This window comes from Kogia breviceps, chromosome 3 (assembly GCF_026419965.1).
Source record: "Kogia breviceps isolate mKogBre1 chromosome 3, mKogBre1 haplotype 1, whole genome shotgun sequence".
In the NCBI taxonomy this organism is placed as follows: Eukaryota; Metazoa; Chordata; class Mammalia; order Artiodactyla; family Physeteridae; genus Kogia; species Kogia breviceps.
Window position 1 is genome coordinate 97,262,023 of NC_081312.1, and position 25,312 is coordinate 97,287,334.

General features: G+C 50.2%; 1 protein-coding gene across 5 annotated transcripts in view; it reads left to right on the top strand.

The window, feature by feature from the left end:
- The first annotated feature begins 323 nt into the window (after positions 1 to 323).
- PAQR5 (progestin and adipoQ receptor family member 5) overlaps positions 324 to 25,312 on the top strand; it is an 85,748-nt gene continuing 60,759 nt past the window's right edge. For 2 of the 5 annotated variants that reach the window (XM_067029255.1, XM_067029258.1), the window contains exon 1: positions 7,417 to 7,537. The gene's annotated coding sequence lies outside the window, so the exon portion shown is untranslated. Of the gene's footprint in view, positions 433 to 7,308; positions 7,538 to 10,108; positions 10,137 to 25,312 lie in introns of those variants that run through there. The other 3 variants (XM_059056065.2, XM_067029257.1, XM_067029256.1) reach the window with 3 other exon arrangements.

Consider the following 25,312-nt stretch of genomic DNA (forward strand, 5'->3'; position numbering starts at 1 on the left):
CCTCGGGGCTCCCAGGTCTCTGCCCATGAAAGTGGGAGAAAGTGGGGGTGGGCAAGAAGGGGCAGGGGAGAGGGAGCCTATGGACACCTCAGACTCCACCTGAGCGCGGGGCTTGCCTCGCACCGCAGGCTGGCGAGTGAGGGGGCGACCCTTTGGAGGTCAAGGAGCCCGGCGTGGCTGGCACACTGTTAGGTGCGGGCCCCACGATGGGACCTGTGCCTTGCCTCGGCTCCTCCCCCGCCCGCACCTCCCGGCCCCGCCCCGCGTGGGAGGGGTGGGCGGGGCCCTCGGGGAAGCGCGCCGACCTCCCAGGCAGGTGCAGCGCGGGCTGTCCCGTGGCTGACGCGGCCGGGAGGAGAGTTCGGGTCTCCTCCTGCCAGTGCTGCGTCCCTGCGCCCTCTCGGCCGGATGCCCGGGACACTCAGAACCCAGGTAACCGAGGGCGGGACTCCCCCGCGGCACGCGTCCTCCCGCCTCCCCGTCCACGCGCACCCCGCCTCGGCGGCCGCCCCACAGGCTCCCCGGAGCTCGCCGGCCGCTCCCCGGGCGGCTCTTGGAAAGTTTGCGCCCGGAAGACCGTGAACCGGACGGCGGCGAAATGCAGCCACTTTGCCCCCGCGCCCTGCGCCCGGGAGCCGATGCGGTGGGGTGGCCTCTGCCGGTGCACGGGGTCTCCGCTGAGATCGGTTGGAAGTTTGCCTTCTCGCTTTTCCCATCCCTCACTCTTCTGAGCGTTTGTGTCCCTCCCCCGTGTCCCTCAGTTCCTTTAAAAATATGTGTATATCCTTAGATGGGGACGGCAGAGTTGGTGATTTCTTAAGGGATGTTTACGTTTGTGCTTCCCGCCTCCTCCGGCCAAGATGTACGATAGGAGACTGGGCTGAGCCAGACAGGGTGCGGGTGAGGGGGCGGCCCTCTGCCGGGCGTGGGGTGGGAGGCAGGCGTCGTCTGGACCCTGCTGAAGTGGGTGCCCAGCCATGGGGAGTTCTGGGCTTCTGTCTTGTCTCCCACAGTTCACAGCCCGGAGGGGCATCCTCGGCTCCCCCAGCACTCCTCGAGATGAGCACTGGGGAGAGGGTGGACAGAGGCAGGCATCTAGAGCGACCTCTATAACCCTCGACGATTTGAACAGAATGGGCTTCCCTTTGTCTTGGCTGCGAGGAGGGCTCAGCTGTGTGTGGGAAAAGGGGGATGAAAGATGGTCCTAACCACGCAGAAGCAGAGAGGACAGGTGGGGGAGGTCAGAGGATCAGAGAAGAGCTAACAGCACTCACACGGACACTTTCTTGATTTCATCCACACCCCCTCCCTAATTAACCGGTGAGGTAGTAGGTCTTATTCCATTGTTAGATGAGCAAAAACGGTTTAATCCAAGAGGTTAAGTAACTTGCTGGAGCAGAGTGGTGGACCTGGACACAAACCACAGTCAGATGGTTGGTTCTCCATTTTGCTGGGCCCCTGATCAGCAGGGGTTCATTTCTTCTCCCCCTCCCTTGAGTTTCTTCCCCTGAAAGGGGTAGGCCCAGAGAGTGCACCTCCAAGAAGAAATAAAATCTGGTCAGGAAGCTCCTCCAAGAGAGGGCCAGCACCTTGCTAAGCTAGGAGGTCTGCAGGAGGTGAGGACCTGTTTTGTTCACAGCTGTAACAATAGTACCTGGCACTCGGAAGGTGCCCCACAAGAATGGAATGAATTAACCTGAAATAGCGGAGACTCGTTTCCAGCTGATGGATCTTTGCCCTTGGTGAACAGAAAGGGCATTCTGAAAAGTCAGACCAGAAAAGCGCCCAATGACATCACTGTGGGTCCTTGAAATCCTTACCCCACTTGGTTCTTTTAAGCCAGTGAGCATATCCATAATCCCATGTGCGTTTCCAGACAGCCAGATTCACCTGACCCCCAATCTACTTCTTGTCGGGCTAGGAGAAGCACCAGGAAGTGGGTTCCATGCCCAACTTGGCCCTGCTCTAGGTTGGAGGCAGAGGACCCTTGGCCCATCTGTACCAAAGTCTACCCATCTCTCCAGGAAATCTTATTTGGAAACTCTAATCTTCATTGCCTCTTCCCTGATCCTTCCATGGGGCAACCATGGATTCAGGTTGGATCCATGGATTCATGGATTCAGGGAAGAGGACTTGCTTTTCTGAGCCTCAGTTGCCTCATCTGTAAAATGGGGACAATAGAATCTGCATGGCTTTACACGAGAGTGTGTGGTCTAAAGCGCTCTGCAAGCTGCAAAGCAGACTGTGAGAGATGATTTTTCTTTCCTCACATGTTTGTTAGCCTTACCTCCCCAGGTGGGCTGTAAATTCCTTCTGGGAACTGATCACACATCTTGGTATCCCTCTGTGAGCTCTCCTCATTGTGAGCACACAGTAGGTTCACAGGAATGAAAGAGGAATTGCTAAAATTGGTGAAAAATCCACCCCTGCCCCCATGTAAGGAGAGGGGATACTCTACAATACAGGGGAGGATCTAGGAGGGACAGGAGGGGTCTGAGATCCAAGACCAGGAACGAGTGGGAAGGCAGGACATAGCAGGCTTTCCATGGCAGTGCCCCGAAGATTTTTGAGGCTCTGCCAGGAACCTTATAACCTTGGACTCCTTAGCAGATGTGGTGTCTGCTTTGGCCTGAGGACAGGCCAGGACACCCAGAGTTGGCCAGTTCTGCTCCTTGGGAGAGACCACTGAGAACATAGCTGGGATTCAAGCCCCTGCATATCCCCACCCCCATTCCCCACCCCCCCACACACCATCTGTTCCTCCCCAGGGGTTTGTGCACACGAAGGGCGCACCCAGCTTCCTACTGCCTGTTCCTGGCTCTTAACAAGAACCCAGTGGAGTAAGACCTTTAGACGCGGAATATCTCAGCTGAAATAAACCTTAGAGGTCTTATCTCTACACCCCTTCCCTGCTTTACTTTCCATAGCACATATCACCATCTAACATCCTGTATATTAAGAATATTGAAGAATCTTATTTCTTGGCTGTCTTTCCTGTTAGAGTATCAGCTCCATGGGGGCAGGGCTTTCCGTCTGTTTTTTTTTTTTTTTTTTTTTTTTTGCGGCATGCGGGCCTCTCACCATTGTGGCCTCTCCCGTTGCGGAGCACAGGCTCCGGACGCGCAGGCTCGGCGGCCATGGCTCACGGGCCCAGCCGCTCCGCGGCATGTGGGATCTTCCCGGACCGGGGCACGAACCCGTGTCTCCTGCATCGGCAGGCGGATTCTCAACCACTGCGCCACCAGGGAAGCCCTTTCCGTCTGTTTTATTCTGCTCTATTCCCAGGAGTCAGAGCAGTCAGTGCCTGGTGTGCAGTGGGTGCGTAGTTAATATGCGTTGAGTAAATGAATACTCCAGGCCATCCTTCCTCATTGTACAGTTGGGGAGACTGAGGCCCAGAGATAGGAGTGACCTCTTGAAGACAGAGCTGGAGCTTTTCTTGATTGGACTCGAGTTAATTCTAAGCTGGGTCTCTGTCCCCTGCACCAGGTTGCTAGGGGTGCTTAGGAGCTGCCTTGGAAAGAACCTTCAGACCAGCTGCCTCCAGTTACTCAGAGGGGCAGCTCCTAGCTGAACAGATCACCATCCACATAGAATGATTTGAGAGAGCAAAGGGGGAGCGCTCCCGATTAGACCCCCATCCCCCAAAGAAACCTCCTAATGCTGCTTTTCAAAGGTGGTTGGTGCCTCTATTAGTGGTGAAAACAGTGCCATCTCCAGGCAGGCTTTTCAAATTCCCCGGGGCACTGGACGACCCAGGCCGACAAGCCAAGTCCCTGGCAGCCCTGGGGAAAGAGGTGGAGCTTCAGATCCGCTGGGCCAAGGATAACAAACCAGTCTGAGAAGACGCAACCAGATGTGTGGGCCAGGAAGAGTGAAGACATTATTCTGCCCAAGACGCAGGAGAAGGTGGGGGGCTCTGAGGCCTCACTTAGGAATCTGATGAGTGGTTTTCTGGAGGCCCCAAGAGCTTGAAATTCTGAGGCACTGTGTCAGGACAAGGAGGATGGAGAAGCTTGCGTGTGTGTATGGGCGGGGGGATAGGGTAGAAGCTGGAACTATCTATGGGCTAGAAAATATGGGAGACACATCCACAAACACCAAGCAACTTTAGTCTCCCACCCCACCCCATCATTCTGCTGGCCACTGTTGTTTCTGTAAAGGACTTTTGTCTGTGTTCTAAGGGAGAACTCTAGGCCGTGTGGAATTGATTGGAGGAAAAGATACCTATGGCAAGAAGACCTCCCAAAGAGGCTATTGCAGGAACAAAGCCAGGAGATGGGGTCCCTGGAGGTGGCTTTCCTCCTCACACTCACTGGGAATGTAGACGCTTCCTTCTTTCCTAACTGCTTGGAGGAGCAGGGTTACATTTTTTTAAAAAAATTTATGTGTGTATGTATGGCTGCGTTGGGTCTTCGTTGCTGCGTGCGGGCTTTCTCTAGTTGCGGCGAGCGGGGGGCTACTCTTTGTTGCCGTGCGCAGGCTTCTCATCGCGGTGGCTTGTCTTTGTTGCAGAGCACGGGCTCTAGAGCGCAGGCTCAGTAGTTGTGATGCACGGGCTTAGTTGCTCCGTGGCATGTGGGATCTTCCCGGACCAGGGCTCAAACCCATGTCCCCTGCACTGGCATGTGGATTCTTAACCATTGCACCACCAGGGAAGTCCCCTGAGTTACATTTTTAATAATAGTAATAAGTATGCAATAAATGCTAGTTGGATGCCAGGCACTGTTCTAAGCACTTTACTTGTACTAGGTAGTCCTTACAACAGCCATGAGGTTGAAACTGTATCATCTCCATTTTACAGATGAGGAAACTGAGCCTCAGAAAGGTGGCATAACTTTGCCCAAGATGACTTGCAGGGAGAGGGGCACCAGAATTAGTCTGGCTCCAGACCCTGCAGGCTTTGCCTCCACGCTGTGCTGCCTCAGTCAGCCAAGTAGGCCACACAGACAGGACAAAGAGCCTGGAGGCCAGGGAGGTCGGCACACATGTGGAGACAGGGGAAGCAGCTCCTGTGCAGGCCCCCACATTAGATCCATAGGGAACTTTGGCGTTTTCCCTGCTATTGACCCCCAGATCTTCTCCCATTGGCATTGTGGTTTGCCAAATTAAGAGCTGAAATTGATGTTGGGAGAGAGACTCCAGAAGTTGGGCTTTGAGGGATGTGTAGGAGTTTACCAGCATGTTGGGAAAACTGGGGAGGAAGGGAGGCAGGGCAGGTGGAGGGAACAATGATAATGCTTTGCCTGAAGAAATGAGTCCATAATAGTGACTCGTCCTGGGCTTCCCTGGTGGCGCAGTGGTTAAGAATCCACCTGCCAATGCAAGGGACACAGGTTCTATCCCTGGTCTGGGAAGATCCCACATGCCGTGGAGCAACCAAGCATGTGTGCCACGACTACTGAGCCTGAGCTCTAGAGCCTGCGAGCCACAACTACTGAGCCTGCGTGCCACATCTATTGAAGCCTGCATGCCTAGAGCCCATGCTCCACAATGAGAGAAGCCACCGCATTGAGAAGCCCGCGCACCACAACGAGGAGTGGCCCCTGCTCACCACAACTAGAGAAAGCCCGCGTGCAGCAACGAAGACCCAACACAGCCAAAAAAAAAAAGTGACTCATCCTGTGTCTGAGGCCACTGTAGCTCCCCTCCCCCCATTCTTGTCCCCCAACCACTCCTTATGGGCTCCCTTCCTGTGAAGAGGGGAGACCCTGACATGAGACATAGCTTATGCATTCCTGTCCCTTGTCTCCTTTATTACCACCATCACTACAAGGCTGGTGGCTTTCAGCAACAGTAGATGAAAAAGTACGCCTGTTGTGACATGACGTGAATCAGTCCTTCATAAATAATGGGGTTGCATTGTCAGTGCTAATGCCTGGACCTGTGCTCTAGTGTCTGGTCCACAGTGGGAGACATAGTGTTGGCTCCTGAGGGAAAAGGACAAGGGTGACTCTAGGTGTTAATTCTGAAATTGTGCAGGATGGCAGCAAGGAGCCAACAGGTGTGAGAGATACAGTCATTTTTGGCAGCTAGGGAAGAAGACAGCGTTCCCCCAAAGCAGTGATCCTAGCTGCTTGAGTCGGTCACTGGAGTCGGGAGCTGAAGGCCTGGTGTGGCAGGTGGGGAGCCCTGGATTCTAATTTATATATATATATATATATATATATATATATATATATATATATATATATATATATATATATATATATATATATATATATACTTTTTTGTTGTTGGTGGTGTTGCGTGGCATTCGGGATCTTAGTTCCCCTACCAGAGATTGAACCCCGGCCCCCTGCAGCAGAAGCTCGGAGTCTTAACCACTGGACCGCCAGGGAAGTCCCCCTGGATTCTAATTCTGACATGATCTAACTCACAGTATGACTTCGGCCCTGTCCCTTCCTGGGCCCCAGTTTTCTCATCTGTAGAAGAGACAGCTTGGCTGAGATCAGGGACTGTTGACCTTTTGGACCAGATACTTCTTTGCTGCAGGGCTGTCCTGTGTTTTGTAGGATGTTCGGCAGCAGCCCTGGCCTCTACCCACTAGATGCCAGTAACACCACCTCTCACTTCTCTCCTGGCAAACAGCAGTGTCTCCAGACATTGCCAAACAACCGCGGTGGGCAAAATCGTCTCTGGTTGAGAACCACGGGGTTAGATGATCTCTGAAGACCCTCCCAGTGATTACTCTCAGGACCAGGAAGACACTTTTCTCTTTCAGCCCCTGTTTTGGAGATGTTGACTGTGTGAGAACCAGGAGCCTGTGCTTGGGGTCTCCAAGGGCTTACAGGGTAGGATGTGAGCTATGAGAACAGGAAAGGCTCTGGGCCCACTGGGCCTCTTGCTGAGAGCCAAGGCCAAGGTCTCTGCCTCCCAGGCCTTGGGTTACATAAGAAGGTGGGGGGTTGGGGAAGCAGGCCTGTGGTTGGCCCAGGCACTAAGGTCAGCAGCCTTCCAGCCAGTGACTAATCATCTCTACATGCCCTAAGGACTTAGCTCCTCCATGGTCCCTTCTCCCACTGCTCTGGGAGGGGACACAGGAAGTGAATCAGCCCACCCGCAGTGCAGAGGAAGGGGAAGGTGGAGCGCAGCAGTGTTAGACCCAAGGACCACACACCCTTACCCCAACCCATCCCTGGTTTTATTTTGTTTATTCCTCCCAAGTTAGTTGTTTATTAACCACCCATGGAAGCCCCTTCTGACCTTGTTGCTTAACAGAAGGGCGAAGATTTATCTTCTCCAGGAATGGGAGGAGTTTGTCAATGAATCTTGGAAGGAAATCACTGTTCTGAGGACAACAGGCTCAGAAATACGGGGAAGTGTTAACCCAAAATGATCGGTTTGGGTTCTTCATTCTTACAGTTCTCAATGAAGGACGAGAGACTGCTCTAGACGACACACGTTAGATGCTGAGGAAGGAGCAGGGAGTCAGACAAGCCCCCTGCCTCAGAACCCTGCAGTCTGGGAGGACAGAGGTCAGTCTGTAATTGCAGTGCCCAGAGGAGAGTCTGGTCAGCTCCACCCAGGGTGTGAGGTAGGGAATTGGGGATGGTGGGTGGGGGCGTGCATGGGTTTTTTGGGGGGGAGGTAATGGTAGCGTGCAGAGGGTTTCAACGAGGAGTGCTGGGTTTGGGTTTTGGTTTTTGCCTTTTTTATTGTGGTAAAATATACATAACATACGATTTACCATTTTAATCATTTCAAAGTATACAGTTCAGTGCCATCAAGGACATTCAGACCATTGTACAACCATCACCACCATCCAGCTCTGGAATTCTTTGCACTTAAAACCAAAACTCCCTACCCGTTAACTCGCCTTTCCCCCCTCCCCTCAGCCCCTGGTGACCACCATGCTTCTTTCTGTCTCTGTGAATTTGACTATTCTGGGTACCTTACCTAAGCAGAGTCTTACAACATGTGAGTTTTTGTGTCTGGCTTCTTTCACTTAGCATGATGTTTAAACGTTTATCAGTGTTGTGTTATACATCAGAATTTCTTTCCTTTTGAAGGCTAAATAATATTCCAGTGTGTGGCTATCCCACATTTTGTTTATCCATCCATCTATCGATGGACACGGGTTGCTTCCACCTTTTGGCTGTTGTCAGTAGTGCTGCTGTGAACATGGGTGTACAAATATCTGTTTGGGTCCCTGCTTTCAGTTCTTTGAGGTGTATTCCCAGAAGTGGAATAGCTGGATCATATGGAAATTCTGTGTTTCATTTTTTGAGGAACCACCATACCGTTGAGGAATAGGTGTTGGAACTAGATCTTAAGGATGAACATGAGCTCTCCAGGCCTCTAAGTAGAGGAAGAGGGAGGAAAGCGGGAGGGGGAGGAGAGAGGGCAGGGGAGGAGAGAGCCTGGACTGCGGCAGGAGACAAGTGGCACAGTGGTGTTTGTGCTTGGGGCTGGAGATGGGGCCCTGGACGGGTAGAGTGTGAAGGGTCTTGGACCAGGCGAGGAACTTGGGCTGTACGCTGTAGGCAGTGAGAAGCACTGAAGGGGATTTTAATCAGGAAGTGATACAGGCCTATTATCATCCTAGATGGACAGAGCTGGGAGTGATATCACAGATGGTCTGGGAGGGAAAGAGGCTTAAGGCAAGAACCAAGTGGGAGAAAACTGGGTAACACTGGAGCCTTGTGGTTGGGGCGGGTGTAGGGAGCAGGTCAGGAGGGTGGGTGCGCTGCACAGGGCACCCAGGTTTGTGCTTTGGTGCTGGGTGAGTGGTGGTGAGGCTGCCGATAAGCTTATAGGAGGAGGAGCCGGTTTGACAAGATGATGAGGGCATATCCATCGGCTTGAAGGGGCCATGGAGCCACCTGGGTAGAGACAGGACTTGAGGGCTGTGCAAAGCTGGGCAGAGCTAGATGCTGTGAAATAGGGGGAGAAGCTGGTCCAGGGCAGGGAAAGGACCGCAATCGGATGGCACAGAGGACCCAGTGGAGTTGGAGGCCAGGACAAAGGGAGGTCTCTGCTCAGTACCTCTCAGTCCCTGCCCTGCGTATTTCATATCGAGCCGCACATTTTCACTGCCAAGCTCAAGGCTCTAAGCTTGAGGCTGGGCACGGAAGGTGGAGATACAGAGATAAACCCAAGCCAGTGACTTTAATTCATTTATTCATCCCATAAAGCTTAGAAAATGGAACTTGGCCAATACCTTTGCACAGTTAAATATTGACACAATTGGGATAGGTGCTATGCAGGAGAAATGGAGCATGTTATGAAAGTGTGTCAGGGGACATGCCTAATCTAGGGCAGGGCTTCTCACATCAGCACTCTTGACGTTCTGGATCAGGTAATTCTTTGTCGTGGGGTCTGTCCTGTGTGTTGCAGGATGTTTAGTAGCTTCCCTGGTCTCCACCCACATGATGCCAGTAAGTAGCCACACACAACCCACCCCCAGTTGTGATCAACAAAAATGTCTCTAGACATTGCCAAATGTCCCCTGGGAGGCAAAATCACCCTCAGTTGAGAGCCATTTGCCTAGGTGCCAGGAGAAACTTCTTGAGAGGATGATGGTAATCTGAGTTCTAGAAGTTAGATAAGAATCAAGATAAAGCAGGGGTGGGGAGTGGAGGGGAATGTTCGGGGCACAGGAAACTGTGTGCAGAGGTCCTGAAGTGGGAAGGAGTGAGGAGGCTGGGGGAGCCGATGAGGAAGGCTTCCATTAGGTGGGCAGTGGTGGTGGCAGGGAAGAGTGGATGGATTCAGGGATACTCAAGAGGGAACACAGGCAAGGGAGCCTCCTGGGTGTGGAGGATGAAAGTGGCTGGAAGCTGACAAGTTACATTTTGGGCCTGTTGGGTGAGCGATACCTGGGAGTCATCCAGGTGGGCCCCTGCGCTCAAAAGAGAGGTCTGGCTGGAGATGCACATTTGGGAGTGACATGCGTGTAAATGATGAACTTAGCCTTGGGTAGACCAGATGGCCCAGGGGGAGTGTGTGGACCAAGAAGAGAAGAGCAGAGAGGAGGACCTAGAAGTGAGCTCCAGGGGTGCCAGCATTCGGGGACGGAGCATGGGGAGGTGTCCCAGAGAGGGAACAGGGAACCCGGGGAGCCCAGTGCTGGAGGAGCCCGAGGATGCTGAAGGATGGGGGCCTGGCCCACGGTGAAGTCTCTGGAGCCTCAGGTATGAGAACTGGGAAGTGGCCGCTGGGTTTAGAGTCCGGTGGCTGCCACGGGGGAGGTCAGCCTAGGGTCGCTGAGGAAGGGGCAGGAGGGGAGGGAGGGGGCTGGTAGACAGCTTTTCCAAACCTGTGTCAGAAGAAGGTGAGGAGAGAGAGCATGGAAATCAGAAGGGAAGTGTGTTAGGGAGGGTTTTGTTTTATTTGTTTAATCTTGATTGTTTTGCCCCCACCCTCCCTTTGTTTTCTTAGAAAATAAAAGTACATGGTTCAGAATTCAAAAATTGTGAAGATTTCGCTGTGAAAAAGTCTCCACCCTCATCTCCCTTGGCCTCCCAGTGCACTGCCCTCCTCTGGAGGCAACTTTACCAGTTTCTTAACATATTCTTCCAGAGATATTTCATGCACAGATCAGTAAATGCATATGTGGTCTTTCCCTCCACATGGTAGCAATATTATATGCATCCTTCTACCCCTGATTTGGTCTTTTTCCACTTAGCTCTCTTGAGAAGCTTCCAGATCAGTACATGGAGAGCTTCTTCATTCTCCTTTACAGCTATATGATGTTCCATGCTATGTATGGCACGTAATTTATTTAACAAATCTCCTGTTTGGGGACATCACGGTGTCTCACTGAATCTCCTTGTGCTTCAGTCATTTTGCAGTGTTGGTGGGTGCATGTGGGGAAACGTCTCAGAAATGGAATTGGTGAGTTGGATGGTTTGTATTTGGAAAGATATCAGCAGGTTGCTCTCCATAGAATTTATAAGAATGTACACTCCTACCAGTAGTGTGCAAGGACGCTCATTTTTCTACAACCTCCGAAATAGAGTGTTACCAACTTACTGATGTTTACCAATCTGGAAGACAAAGATAGTTTTTTTGTTTTGTTTTATTTATTTATTTATTTATTTATTTTTAGCTGTGTTGGGTCTTTGTTGCTGTGCACAGGCTTTCTTTAGTTGCGGCGAGCAGGGGCTACTCTTTATTGCGGTGTGCGGGCTTCTCATTGCAGTGGCTTCTCTTGTCGCGGAGCACGGGCTCTAGAGTGCAGGCTCAGTAGTTGAGGCGCACAGACCTAGTTGCTCCATGGCATGTGGGATCTCCCCCGACCAGGAATCAAACCCGTGTCCCCTGCATCGGCAGGTGGATTCTTAACCACGTGCCACTCAGGGAAGTCCCAAAGATAGTTTCTTGATGTAGTTTTAATTTGCATTTTTCTTGCTCTGAGTAAGGTTGAACATGTTTTCATAGATAGAAGAGCCATGTGTATTTCCATTTCTATGAACTGTCTATTCATATGTTTTGCCCATTTTCTATGAGGTTGTTGGCCCTGTTCTCATTGAATTAGAGGTGATCTTTGTGTATTAGGGTAAACTAGTCTTTTGTTGGGAATGTAGTTTACAAGCATTTTCCCCCCCAGTTAATCAAGGAAGTTTTTTGTTTGGTTTTGTTTTTGCTGTTGCTGCTATGTTTTCAGAATTATGAATGCTGATGGGAGAGAGTTCCGGGGTTTGGGGGTCCCTGGCTCAGGGATCCCTGAGGAAGCATTGGAGTGGGTTCCAGATTGAAACCAGGATGGGAAACACCTCTGCTGTGTAACAGTTGGAAGGGCAGGTGGGAGGATGGTGCCTGGTGCCAGGGGGTTGGTGGCAACGAGTTTTGAGAGCAAGGGCAGATAGCTGGGTTCGTCCAGGCATGGGATTGTGTTAACAAGTTATCAGAAAGTTAGAGGGCAGGAGAACTACTGTGTTAGCGAGAGAGTGATCAGATTAATGAACGCTGACACCAGAGCAAGATGAGGGGAAGTGCGTGGATGGGTGTTCTGTGTTTTCTTAGATAGGATACTTGTCTGTTTGGCACGCGGTAATCACCAGGCCAGGCTAACGGCCAACGTGGTTACATTTCCCCTGCGATCAGACCCCATACTCTGAATCCCCTGCTTATCTCACTCTGTCACAAGCCAATATTTCCCCTGCCCTAAAGCAATCCAGTGCCAGGTACCAGACAACTAGGGACAGCCCCGATGCCGCAGAGGCCACGGGAACTATTCAAACCAGCCAATCCCAAGCTGCTTTGCCATGCCTTTCCCACTGGAAACCCCAACAGAGGCTCTGGCCTTACGCCTTCCCCTTGCCCCTGCTTCTGCCTCTTGACCAAAGCCTAGTGCTTCCCTGTGGTCCTGTGTGCTGTGAGGTGTCCCCTTCTCTTGGGAAATGTAAGCAATACGTTCTTCTTTCAACGTCATCAGCCTCTCCGTGCGCCATTCAGACACCTCTGTAAATTAAAATCCTATGGGTACAGTTAAGACAAGAGGGACCCTTGGACGGGATAGAGTGTGAGGGTGAGTAAACTGCAGGTCCCAGTGGGGCTCCAGAGCTGTCACCGTGTGAGTGGTTAAATAAGCAGGCTCTCAGGGTGGACTTCCTGGAGGAGGTGGCTGGAGATGAGGAGAGGCTTCGTGGTGGGAAGGGCAGGAGCACAGACTGGGAGGCACAGGGAACTGTGTGGCGGGGGCCAAGGGGGCGGGTGGCCGGGGTGATCAGAACTGGGAAGCTGGAGGAAAGTATACAAAGAGGAGGTGAATCTGACCGTGTACGGGGAAGGAGGGAGCCGTGGGGTCAAAGACGCAGGCTGGGTCCTGTGGCAGCTTCTTGAAGACAGTGTTTAAATTCCCAGTGTTAACTCCCTTTATGAGTTCAGGGTGGGGCTGTGGAGCTGCAGATGATGAAGGACCTGGAAATGACATGGGTCTAACCCAACTCTGGCTTTTTGATGTCGCGTTAACGAAACCCTGTCCCTGGATGAACTCGGCTATCTGCCTTCACTCCCGCAGCTTGCCCCCTCCCACCCCTGTCTGCCTGTGCCACCGCAGAGGTGTTCCCGTCCTGTCTCAAGTATCCCCACCATTTGGGCTTTCTGCCTCCCCCATGAAAGTTCCCTCCTCAATCCGGGAGCCTCCTTTCTCCAGGATCAGTTGCTCATCCCTGGCAGCTGGCATTCCAGTGGCATTGGGTTTGAGAGAAGAATTATTGAAGATCAAAAAGTCTTCAAAACATGGAGAATAGAGTAGTAATGGTAGAACGGTCGGTATTAGAGCTGGGGGCCCTGGTCCACACGGCCTCAAATCACACAGAATGTGTGTGTGTGTGTGTGTGTGTGTGTGTGTGCGCGCGCGCGCGTGCGCTGGGGGAGGACATGCCTATTCTAGTAATGATGGTCTACCTCCCAGTCTTGTGTGCTCTAAGTCAATAAATCCACCAGAAATTCACAAACACATGCACACTTGGCAATCACTCATGCTACCTTGCGATTTTTCTTTTATTGTTGCCTCCGGAGTTATTTGCCTTTTTGAGAGTGGAATTTGTGGGGAAATAACCTCACATTCAGCTAGTGTTTACCTAGTTCCCCTGAACTCTGAACTGGGCTGGGCATTGTGGGTCTTGCAGGTTTGTTGCATTTGTTCTGCTTCCCCGGAAAAGGCACGGTGTCCCCTTCTCCAATATGCTCTATCGCCCCAGATGCCAGTGCAGAGAATGAAGGGAAACCAGCTGGGCTGTGGTTGGCAGAGATGACTTCTAGAAGGAGGAAGAGCTCAAGCAGACAGTGGGTCTCCTCGAAGGAGAAGGAGGCAGCAGGAGCCCGGTGAGGCCAGGTGAGGCCAGGTGTCCCCCCGGGGAGGTTGAGCATCAGGCCCCCTGGGGCGCAGGAGGACGGGTGATGGCTGCCCTGGGGGCGACAGGTGAGCCCCTGGGAAGGGATGGGGCAGGAGACGGGACTGGGGGGGAGGAGGAGAGCCTCTCTGTGTTCTGTCAGCAGTGTCACCTGTCTGCCGGGAGGGGAGCCCTTGGGGGCTGCCGGCTGGATGGACTGTGACCTTGCACTTCTGTGAGGGACAGTGAGGCTTTGAAAATGCTTCCAGCTGGGCGATTGTTGTCCCCTCAAGCATCCTTCAGTGGCCCTCAGGGCAGGAAACAAGTGTTTCCCCAGATCAGGACCCAGTAATGCTTCTCGCTGGGGTCCTTTCTCATGATGGGTGGAGCTGCGGAGCAGCAGCTTTGAGAAGGGTGCCAATAGTGGGGGAGGGGGGTCTGTTTCTGAAATATGGGACGTCAGTGGTTTATTTCTTAGATGCTTTTGGTACACATCCTCTCTAGAACCTGACCGATGCTTTAAGAAAAGTTTGATTTAAAAAAGCAATTATGTGAAGGATGACGAAACTTCTGGCTTAAGCATGAGGCAGGGCGGGGCGGGGGGTGGGATTCAGGAAGAAGAGAAAGTGGCTCTTCCCCTCCTCCCTCTCCACTCTTGGTCTGGTTTGGTTTAATCTTCACTGTCCTCCCAGGGACAGTTCCTCTGAGTCCAGCAGGGGCCCAGCTGCTAGAATGTTGCTTCTAGGTTGCCCCTTAGCAAGGCTGGGGGCTTTTGGACTTACCCTAGGATCACCTTGCTGGGTGACCCTGAGCAGGCCTCCTAACATCTTTGGGCCCCGGTTTAACACCTGGCTTCTCTCTGGAAGCATCAGTTTTGTCCTTTAGGTACCTTTTAGTCTTTTTCTAATGATCAAGTCTTTGCTTACCACCCTTCAGATTTCCATCAGGGCCTGAAAGAACATAAGGGGAGTCTGAGGAAGTGAAGTCCAGTGGTCAGGCTCTCACGGGCAGTGGGCCAGGGAGGGAGGGGAAGGGAAAGGGATGCAGCCTCTGCCTCGGCCTCCACCCCACTGACCTGGGTGTGCTGTGAATACCCCTCCTTGTTCGAAGGCCTCAGATTTGACTTTCAAAGGGAAAACCTGTCCTGATAAAGTGGGCCTTGTTCCATGCAAGTCAGCTTTGTTCGGGCTCCCGGGCTCAGCTCAGTTCATGTGTCCCGCCGGTGTGAGGAGGACAGAGGCTGGGCAGGGTCTCTGTGGAGCTAGATGATCCCTGCTTTGGGAGAGCCAAAGGGTTTCACACACTTGATGGTGCCCAGCTGTGCCTTCACGCTGTTCCCCTGGCGCCTCCTGGTACGGGCAGGTATCACCACCTCTGCTTTCTCACACTGGGATGTGGAAACTGAAGGTCACTCAGCTCATGCAGGGTCACCCGGGCCACCCAGGGCAGCTCAGTCAGACTTGACCAGGTCTTCTGACTCCTTGTCCAGTGCTCTCTTCCCACAAACTGTTTATGATGGACACTACACAGCTGGGTTCTCTGCCCCTTCGTTTCACCCCTCATGCTCGGATTTATCCCCCTGAAGTGCCAACTGCCACCAGTTAGCGTGGAAATGAATTCACTTTGTGCAGGAAGGAAGATCAGGGACTCGGCATGAAAAGTAAGAGGGAAAAAAATTCCTCCGATAATTTCCACTACTCCCCATGACACCTCTCCTCTCCCCAAAGTATCAGCATGTTCCTCAGGCCCTTCCTTAAAGGCCCAAAGAAATGAATCTCTAATGGTAAAATTTCTAGCCTCACCGTATGGAGGTGGCCCCTGACTCAAACTGCAGAGGTGACCATTTTTCCACCTCCTTATGTAGATGCCAGTCCAGTCTGACATTCCTGAGCCAAGAAATAAAGGGACCTATCTCCAGGCGTGTTTCCACCTTGATGGTACTTCCTGCTTCCCAGTGCTCTGTGGGACACTGTGGGGACGTGATTGGGAGAGGTGTTTTAATCGTGGAAATGATTTTTTCCTTTCTCACTTTTCATACAGAGGCCCAGCTTTCCATGCATGGGCAGAGTGAATCACTGTCCACAGAAACCAGAGACAGTTGGGGCTTTGGGGGGCAGGAAGGGATGGCCAGGGATGGCTACGGCCAGAGTCCACACCCACTGTCGCCCGCTTGCTGATCCCACGCTGCTGCCTCTGGTGGGCCCTCTCGGGTTCTGGGCCAGCCTCCGGGCAGGGGTGCAAGCCAGCCTGGAGCCTCAGAGGTGGTCTGGCAGCAGAGGCTCAGGCAGGGCAGGGTTAACTGTTTACAACTTCCTGAGCTCTGGCTGCTCCTTCTTGGGGGCTGATTTGAAGGCACCTATTATTCTCATTCTTCATGGGGTTTTGAATAATGCATTTTTTCCTCAGCCCTTAAAAAAAAAAGCCTGTGCTTAATAAGACTAGAGTAATGACCTTGTGTCACACTTCAGCCACTGGGGCTCTTAATCCACCGCTGCATTCAAATATTGTGAAATGTGTTGCCTCTGACATTGGTTAGCAGGAAAAATACCGTGCCAGCGAGGAGGAAGGAGGATCTGTTTTGTGGTCTACCTTGTAGGCTGCGGCAGCCCAGCAGAAGAACATCCTCTGTCATAACAATGTTGTACGGGCAGGTGACTTTCTGCACGCCTGCTGTGCACGAGGGCCTTACACATGCACTCTTGTTAATGCTCGAGACAGACCAATGGCGTAGTCACTCTGGGGACTATAAAAGCACCCACCTGGAGGCAGATTGTAAAAATTCAGTGGGGTGTAAAATGCCCATAAGGGTCTTGGAATAGACCAAGTGCTCAGAAAGAGGGATTTCAAATCAGTGCCATCATCGCCATTTACAGAGGAGGAAAGTGAGGCCTAGAGAGACCTCAGGACTCAAAGCCAGGTCCACCTGACTCCAGGGCCCAGACTCACTCATCACCGATGGGAATAATTGTATGTTACAGAGCTGCCCCCCGTGTCCCCCGCCCCCCCCATCTGAACTCCTCATTGGCTATGGGGCCACTTGTAAAGTCATGTGGGTCCTGTGTCCTTCCCCTTCCCCCTCTGGGCCCCATGTCCTTCTCTGACCCCCAATGTCCTCTAGTCTCCGCTGAAGGTCTGGGCACATGCCAGTCCCCTGCCAGGTCCATAGGACCTCCTTTCTCCTGCCAGCTCACACCTCCCTGGCTCCTTAGCTGCCCCTGACCATTTCCCCCTTGCTTGTGGGGTGTGTTCTTTGGGTAATAATTACATGAAATGGCTCACTTGCCAGTTAGATCAGTAAATAATTCCCCCCAGTCCTAGTGGGTGAAGCTCAGAGTTAATGATTACCAGGAAAGCTTCTCAGGATGCAGATCATCTGAGGAGGTCATGCTGAGCTTGACGGCTGGGAGGAGGGGTGCACCCAGGGGCTCCTGTGCCCCGCTCCCTGCCCCCTGCCATCCTCCCATCTCTAGTGTCTGAATTCAGCACCAGCAGACCTCCCTGTTCGCAGCCAGCCCATTTCCCCGCCCGGGGTCTTTGCTCTAAAGCTTGTCTCCTTTCCCCTCCTCTCTGCCGGAGCAAGTACTCCCCCCCATTTGGGGTCCACTTCTAGCGCTGCCCCCCCTGCCAGGGGCCTTCACTGACTGTCCTGACATCCTTGCTCTGGGCCCCTTCTCTGGGCTCCTCGGGGCCATTGGGCAGGTCTTTTCTGAGTGCTCTCCACCATGTCAGGGGCAGCACTTGGTTCCGGGGACCCAGCAGTGGGCAAGGTGGGGTTGGACATGCTCCTGGAGTACCCACACCGCTTGAGGTGTGACAGGGAGGCCCCGAGGACCTGGGGGCAGTGGGCAGGTGAGGGGCACTGGAGCCTGATGAAGTGGGGCTCGGGCAAGGATGAGGTGGGACTTTCCAGGCAGACGCGGAGTGAGGGCAAAGGCATCTCAAAGCCGAGGGAGCGGTGTGTACTAAGTACAAAGGCATGATCTGGTGGCTGGATGGGTGATGCCTCACCTGCAGATGTGTGGCATTCCAGACACCTGGGAATCGCCCAGGTGGGTGTGTCCAGGGGGCGGGTGGTCCCTTGGAGAAGTCTGTTTCCCTCCCTCCTGTCGCTCCCTCATGGTTTCACTACTGGACATGTCTGGTTTCTCAGAAAGAAGGGATTCTCTGTGTGGGCGGCCGTGCTTTCCTATACCCTGCTCACCAGGGACCTGGGGTTGCAGCACCTGCTCACTGAGCAATGTGGATTCGAACCTAAGCTCCTTCAGTGCACAGTGGATTCTGGGCCACGTGAAGGTGACCGATCCCAGGAGCTCAAGGCAGTTGCTTCCCCCCTGGGCCATGCGCTGGAATCCCCACAGGCGCTTGATACTGGGGATTCTGATTGAAAAAGCATGAGGTGGACTCACCCAGTAGGTTCTGCGTTCACGGCCCCTGGGTTATTTGGATGCACGGTTGGGTTTGGAACTTCCTGCTAGAGTGCTTTTCCAGACTCCTGCCTCTATCCCTAACTTCATCCCCTCCCCAGAGTTAGCACCCCAGACCCCACCTGGACAGTTTCCGGGTGGGAAGCTCTGCCCATAGAGCAGCCCTTCCTCGTTGGGGGACGATGCCTCTGTGGCTTGAGCTGACGCCTGCCTCCCAGAAGTTCCCATCTGTGGGGGAGGTGCGGGGGTGTCTTGGTTCTGCATGGCCTCCTCCAGTCTTCCAGGGCTGCTTCCCTTGGATGTGGGAAGGCAGTCACCCTTGCCCAGAGCCCTCACTGGGTCTCCCTGCCTTCCTTCCTCCTGTGGTCTGGGCTCCGTCTCACAGGATGACAGCCTTGTCTCAGACTTTAAGCTTCTGATCAGATTAGCAGCTTGGGAGGAGGGCGGAGATAGGATCTGCCTTCACCAGCAGCCTGACATTTCCTGTTGGGGGGAGGGGAACGCCAACAGTCAGGGCCTGGTTCACCTTCCATCAACCTGGCAGGGACTCACCCTTTCCCAACCTTGGGGGAGGGAACTGCCTGCTGCTCCTACCCTGGAGGTCAACAAGCTGTGTAGCTTAGACACCCTGGTCCTGATTCTCCAGGACTCAGTGGAGGACCAGCTCAGCTCTTGCCTTGGCCTAGAGTCTTAGCGGCCTCACCCTGGCTGTGCTGTAGAGAGTCACCTGGGCTCCTCCTTCTCTCCCTGATCTTCGGAGGCCTTGAGTAATGGGTCCAGGCATCAGTATGTTTTCAAACTCCCTAGGAAAATAGTACTTTATATTCCTTATCATATCACTTTTTGTAAGTGTTAAATATATTCCTGTTTATTTTTCTATGTTGTTTTGTAGCCTTAAGAAGTGTTTCAAACATATCTGAATGTATAAAATAAGAGTAAATGCCCTACATGGTGTGATGCTGCAATATATATAAAACTGTGTGTATATATTAAATTTTGTCTCTTGAAAAAAAGCCCAAAAAACTCCCTGGGTAGCTTTAAGGTGCATCCAGAGTTGAGAACCACTGGGCTAGGTGCCCAGCACCCACCTGTCCAGCTCCTACAATGTGTGGAAATAGTTTCACTGGAGTAAAACAGCCAGGGCCTTTTTATTATGTATATCACCTAATACCAAAGTACATCTTTGTATTTTGCTGTTGTTGTTGTTGTCAGAAGATTTTTAATCACAGTTTCAATTTCATTACTTGTGATTGGTCTGTTCATATTTTCTGTTTCTTCCTGGTTCAGTCTTGGAAGGTTATACCTTTCTAAGAATTTGTCCATTTCTTCCAGGTTGTCCATTTTATTGGCATAGAGTTGCCTGTAGTAATCTCTTAGGATGCTTTGTATTTCTGCCATGTCGGTTGTAACTTCTCCTTTTTCATTTCTAATTTTATTGATTTGAGCCCTCTCGCGCGTTTTCTTGATGAGTCTGGCTAATGGTTTATCAATTTTGTTTATCTTCTCAAAGAACCAGCTTTTAGTTTTATTGACCTTTGCTATTGTTTTCTTTGTTTCTATTTCATTTATTTCTGCTCTGAACTTTATGATTTCTTTCCTTCTGCTAACTTTGGGTTTTGTTTGTTCTTCTTTCTCTAGTTCCTTTAGGTGTAAGGTTGGATTGTTTACTTGAGATTTTTCTTATTTCTTGAGGTAGGCTTGGATAGCTATAAACTTCCCTCTTAGAACTGCTTTTGCTGCATTGCAGAGGTTTGGGATCATCGTGTTTTCATTGTCATTTGTCTCTAGGTATTTTTTGATTTCCTCTTTGATTTCTTCAGTGATGTCTTGGTTATTTAGTAATATATTGTTTAGCCTCCATGTGTTTGTCTTTTTTATGTTTTTTTCCCTGTAATTCATTTCTAATCTCAGCGTTGTGGTCAGAAAAGATGCTTGATATGATTTCAATTTTCTTAAATTTACTGAGACTTGATTTGTGACCCAAGATATGATCTATCCTGAAGAATATTCCGTGCGCACTGAGAAGAAAGTATAATCTGCTGTTTTTGGATGGAATGTCATATAAATATCAATTAAATCTATCTGGTCTATTGTGTCATTTAAAGCTTGTGTTTCCTTATTAATTTTCTGTTTGGATGATCTGTCCATTGGTGTGAGTTGTTAAAGTCCCTCACTATTATTGTGTTACTGTCGATATCCTCTTTTATAGCTGTTAGCAGTTGCCTTATGTATTGAGGTGCTCCTGTGTTGGGTGCATATATATTTATAATTGTTATGTCTTCTTTTTGGATTGATCCCTTGATCATTATGTAGTGTCCTTCCTTGTCTCTTGTAACATTCTTTATTTTAAAGTCTCTTTTATCTGATATGAGTATAGCTACTCCAGCTTTCTTTTGATTTCCATTTGCATGGAATATCTTTTTCCATTCCCTCACTTTCAGTCTATATGTGTCCCTAGGTCTGAAGTGGGTCTCTTATAGACAGCATATATATGGGTCTTGTTTTTGTATCCATTCAGCAAGCCTGTGTCTTTTGGTTGGAGCATTTAATCCATTCAGATTTAAGGTAAATATCGATGTGTATGTTCCTATGACCATTTTCTTAATTGTTTTGGGTTTGTTTTTGTAGGTCCTTTTCTTCTCTTGTGTTTCCCTCTTAGAGAAGTTCCTTTAGCATTTGTTGTAGAGCTGGTTTGGTGGTGCTGAATTCTCTTAGCTTTTGCTTGTCTGTAAAGCTTTTGATTTCTCCATCGAATCTGAATGAGATCCTTGCCGGGTAGAGTAATCTTGGTTGTAGGTTCTTCCCTTTCATCACTTTAAGTATATCATGCCACTCCCTTCTGGCTTGTAGAGTTTCTGCTGAGAAATCAGCTGTTAACCTTATGGGAGTTCCCTTGTATGTTATTTGTCATTTTTCCCTTGCTGCTTTCAGTAATTTTTCTTTGTCTTTAATTTTTGCCAATTTGATTACTATGTGTCTTGGCGTGTTTCTCCTTGGGTTTATCCTGTATGGGACTTGCTGTGCTTCCTGGACTTGGGTGGCTATTTCCTTTCCCATGTTAGGGAAGTTTTTGACTATAATCTCTTCAAATATTTTCTCCTGTCCTTTCTCTCTCTCTTCTTCTTCTGGGACCCCGATAATGCAAATGTTATTGCGTTTAATGTTGTCCCAGAGGTCTCTTAGGCTGTCTTCATTTCTTTTCATTCTTTTCTCTTTATTTTGTTCCGCAGCAGTGAATCCCACCATTCTGTCTTCCAGGTCACTTATCCATTCTTCTGCCTCACTTATTCTGCTATTGATTCCTTCTAGTGTAGTTTTCATTTCAGTTATTGTATTGTTCGTCTCTGTTTGTTTGTTCTTTAATTCTTCTAGGTCTTTGTTAAACATTTCTTGCATCTTCTTGATCTTTGCCTCCATTGTTTTTCTGAGGTCCTGGATCATCTTCACAATCATTATTCTGAATTCTTTTTCTGGAAGGTTGCCTATCTCCACTTCATTTAGTTGTTTTTCTGGGGTTTTATCTTGTTCCTTCATCTGGTACATAGCCCTCTGCCTTTTCATCTTGTGTATCTTTACGTGAATGTGGTTTTTGTTCCACAGGCTGCAGGATTGTTGCTCTTCTTGCTTCTGCTGTCTGCCCTCTGGTGGATGAGGCTCCGTCTTTGTATTTTATAAGAAGGTATTTAAAAATTTAAATCAGTAAAAGTAAGTATTTAATAATTTTAAAGACAAAAATTGTGTAACATTTTGGAACCTCAAGTAAATGTAAACTTATAAAAACAGACTTGTAATTCTGGTCTATATTTGCAGATAAACAAAAATGAAGTATTCAAAACATTGAAATCTACACACTTCAAAAACATAAAATCTGGGGCTTCCCTGGTGGCGCAGTGGTTAAGAATCTGCCTGCCAATGCAGGAGACGTGGGTTCGAGCCCTGGTCAGGGAAGATCCCACATGCCATGGAGTAACTAAGTCCGTGCACCACAACTACTGAGCCTGCGCTGTAGAGCCCGTGAGACACAACTACTGAGCCCGCACACCTAGAGCCCATGCTCCCAACAAGAGAAGCCAGCACAATGGCTTGCACACCACAACGAAGAGTAGCCCCCACTCGCTGTGACCAGAGAAAAGCCCGCATGCAACAACAGAGACCCAATGCAGCCAAAGATAAAAATAAAAATAAATTTATAAAAAAAAAGATCTTAAAAAAGGGTGGATATATGTATACATATGACCGATTCACTTTGCTGTACAGCAAGAAACTAACACAACATTGTAAAGCAACTATACTCCAATAAATTTAATAAAAACAAAACAAAACAAGCCCCAAAGCATAAAATCTAGTCATGAAAAATGGAAGATGAATTATTTGATCCCTTTTAGCAGAGAATCTTTTTTTTTTTTTTTTTTTTTTTGCAGTACGCGGGCCTCTCACTGTTGTGGCCTCTCCCGTCATGGAGCACAGGCTCTGGACATGCAGGCTCAGCGGCCATGGCTCACGGGCCTAGCCGCTCGGCGACATGTGGGATCTTCCCAGACCAGGGCACGAACCCGTGTCCCCTGCATCGGCAGGCAGACTCTCAACCACTGTGCCACCAGAGAAGCCCAGCAGAGAATCTTAAAATCAAAGTTGGCAGTATAATTATTTCACAAGTATTTTTTTTCTGTAACATTTTCTAGAAAAAGTTTTCCCTGACTCTACCCTAGTTGGGGAATGGTAAGAAGATATATTTGTGAGATAACTTCGAACATTTTCCACTGACAAGGCCTTTTGGCTTATTTTTTTCTGGGACTGCAGTCTTTTATTTATAAGGAGCCATAGTTTTTGTTTCTAAAGCATTTCTGGTTTGTCCTTAAGTTATTTAGTTTTATCTTGTTCAGATGGAGATTCTGATGCAACACTTCCTGTGTCAGTTTCAAAACTGTCATGTTGATATTCCACACGTTAGGAAAGTCTGTGAATAGAGTAATAATTTTCCTTGCAACAGCATTTTGCTTTGTCTACTGCCGTGCAATGTCTGAAAAGAACTTAAGACATATTTCACATTTCAGCATTTTTTTTTGTTGTTTTTGGGTTTTTTTTTTACATTGTGATTGTCTTCTTTTAAGAACATACCAGAGCTTCCCTGGTGGCGCAGTGGTTGAGAGGCTGCCTGCCGATGCAGGGGACATGGGTTTGTGCCCTGGTCCGGGAGGATCCCACATGCCGCGGAGCGGCTGGGCCCGTGAGCCATGGCCGCTGAGCCTGTGCGTCCGGAGCCTGTGCTCCACAATGGGAGAGGCCACAACAGTGAGAGGCCCGCGTACAGCAAACAAACAAACAAAAGAACATATCAAAATTGAGAGATTAGTATAATGAATTTCCATGCCTGGCCTCAACAATTATCAACTCGTGACCAACCTTGTTTCACCTATACCCCTACCCATACACCCTGCTCCTGCCAGATTCTTTTGAAGCCGATTTAAGACATCATCTCATCTCTTCTGTGACTACTTCAGTATACATCTTGAAGTGAAAAGGGCCCTTTAAAAAATGTAACCATCATCCTATTATTATATCTTACAAATTGATCATTTCTTGTTATCATAAAAAATCCTGTGCTCAGATTTTCCCAGTTGTCTCATACATTTTTTTCACAGGTGGTTTGAGATTTCAGATCTTAAAAATTCTGAAATACAGCAGAAACTAACACAACATTGTAAAGCAATTATACTCCAATAAAGATGTTTAAAAAAAAAATTCTGAAATAAAAATTTTAGACCAAGCAAAAGAGACCATTTTGGCATGGAAGTGCAGGATTCACCAACAGAGCCTGCAACCACTGGGTGGAAGTTTCTAGACAAGTGGGCCAGACCCTGTCTCTAGGTTTCAGAGTGCAGTGGATGGCAGAATCGTTCATTCAGTAAACGTGTTCATTCCACAGTGACGCCGGGCGCAGTCCTGGGCTGGGCACCTCGGACAGAGCAGTGAACAAGACAGACTGGGCCAGTCTTGAGGGGAGCCAGAGCTCATTTCACCCTGAGGTTTGCAAAGGGGATGTTATAGACCCTTGTAGGTGGTATTGAGCGTAGCCTGGAGCAATGAGTAGAATTCCGTCAAGAAGAGAGCGTGGAGGGAGTGGTGTCTCTCCCTGAGTAATCAGCAAGGGCAAAAGCATGGAAGTGTGAAAGCCCGGTGCGAGCAAGGACAGGGATGGGTGGTGGGCGTCAGGGGTGTCTCAAGGCTGGGGACTGGTGAGGCTACTGCGGGCTCGAGGATATGCCTTATAAGGAGCGGGGGCCTCTGGGGCCTTCCAGAAGGGACCCCACAGTTTTGTGGTAGGAGCCTAAGGTGTGGACCGTGAGTCTGAGAGCCTTGCAGGAACTCTGAGGAGTTACCTGGAATTCCTGGCCCTTCGCAGGGCGGGGCCTCCGCGAGACTGGAGCCCCTCTCCTGGGGGCGGCCAGTGTCTGCCTGGACCTCCACGTACCTCCAGGGCGAGCATGGTGCCCTGCACGCAGAATGGGCTCACTGTGTGTCTACTATTGATGACCTTCCGGCGCTCCCAGTGCAAGGCACCCCTGTCCCCCTCCCCCTTCACCATGGCCGGCACAGAGGGAGCCCCTGAGGCCTTCGGCTTGGGGAAAGGTGGTGGCTTTTCCAATACGTGTCAGCTATTTGGCTTTGGAACCTGGGCCCCAGCGACCCTGAATGGGGGACTGCAAGGCCAGCGTTGCCCCTGGGCCAGCAGGCAGGCCGGGGGCGCATGGAGGAAGGCTTGAGACCAGAGCTTCTCATGAGGAAATGCCAATATTTGCAACCCCTGGGCTGGCTCGCATAGCTAGTTTATCCAAGACTGGCCAACGGTTGGAGGACTCATTCATTTATTTCCTTTTAATAGCATTGGCGCTTTGGTAAAAACAAAACAAAACAAAACAAAAAACGAATTAACAAATACATAAATAAATAGTAATGCACATGCTCATTGTGGGCAAACTCTAATGTTATAGAAAAGTAGAAGCAAGAGAATAAAGCATATCCCAAGAGGTAAACCCTACCGTCTAGAGAGAACACCTGTGAACTCTTTGTGGAATCCTTTCAAACACTTTTCTGTCCATAAAT